Genomic DNA, 1,347 nt, shown 5'->3' with positions numbered 1-1,347 from the left:
CTTCATTTTTCTGCAAATGGATATCCAGTTTTGCCAGCACCATTTATTAAACAAACATTCTCTTCTCCATTTAATGGATTTCAGCCCTTTGTCAAAGATCAGCTGACCACAGGTTGATGGATCTATTTCTGGGTTCTCAATTGTATTCCATTGGTCTATGTGTCTATCATTGTACCAATACCAGGCAGTTTTGACTATTGTGGCTGTATAGTAGGTTTTGAGATCTGGCAGTGTGAAACCTCCTATTTTGTTCTTACTCTTCAATAGTGTTCTGCTTATCCGAGGTCTCTTTCCTTTCCATATAAAGTTAGTGATTGGTTTTTCCAGATCCTTAAAAAGTGTTGATGGGATCTGGATTGGGATTGCACTGAATGTATAGACTGTTTTGGGTAGAATTGACATTTTCACAATGTTCAATCTTCCTATCCACGAGCATGGGATGTTCTTCCATTTATGTAGCTCTCTATGGTTTCTTGAAGTAGTTTTATATAGTTTTCATTGTACAGGTCTTTTGTGTCCCTGGTAAGATTTATTCCCAAGTATTTTATTTACTACTGTAAATAGTATTGATTTCCTTATTTCTTTTTCAGCAATCTCTTTGCTAGTATAGAGGAATCCAACTGATTTTTAGATGTTGATCTTGTATCCTGCCACGATGCTAAATCTCTCAATTAGTTCCAGTAGATTTTTGACTAAGTCTCTTGTGTTTTCTAGGTATAGCATCATATCATCAGCAAACAGAGATAGCTTGACTTCTTCTTTATCAATTTGGATGCTGTTGATTTCCCTTTCTTGCCTTATGGCCCTGGCTAGGACTTCCAGTACAATGTTGAATAGAGGTGGTGATAGAGGGCATCCTTGTCTGCTTCCTGTTCGCGAGAGAAAAGGTTCAGTCTCTCTCCATTGAGATTAATGTTGGTTGTTGGTTTTGCATATTGCTTTATTATGTTGAGGAATATCTCTTCTACTCCTATTTTGCTGAGAGTTTTGATCAGGAATGGGTGTTGGGTTTTATCAAATGTCTTTTCTGCAACCATTGATATGATCATGTGGTTCCTCTCCTTTGTTTTATTTATGTGGTGGATGACGTTGATTGTTTTTCTAATGATGAACCATCCTTGCATACCTGGTATGAACCCCACTTGGTCATAATGAATGATTTTCTTGATATGTTGTTGTAGTCTATTGGCTAGGATTTTGTTCAAGACTTTTGCATCTACATTCATGAGGGATATTGGTCTGTAGTTTTCTTTTGAGTGATGTCTTTGCCTGGTTTTGGTATCAAGGTTATGCTTGCTTCATAAAATGAGTTAGGGAGGATTCCATTCTTTTCTCTATTTTGGAATA

General features: G+C 36.8%; 1 protein-coding gene across 1 annotated transcript in view; it reads right to left on the bottom strand.

Moving 5' to 3' along the window:
• STK39 (serine/threonine kinase 39) overlaps positions 1-1,347 on the bottom strand; it is a 408,683-nt gene that overhangs the window by 142,898 nt on the left and 264,438 nt on the right. The window lies entirely within an intron of this gene.

This window comes from Orycteropus afer, unplaced genomic scaffold (assembly GCF_000298275.1).
Source record: "Orycteropus afer afer isolate SDZICR_OR568_19922 unplaced genomic scaffold, OryAfe1.0 scaffold00001, whole genome shotgun sequence".
NCBI lineage: Eukaryota > Metazoa > Chordata > Mammalia > Tubulidentata > Orycteropodidae > Orycteropus > Orycteropus afer.
Note: the sequence above shows the minus strand (reverse complement) of the source record. Positions and strands in the feature narration are given on the sequence as shown.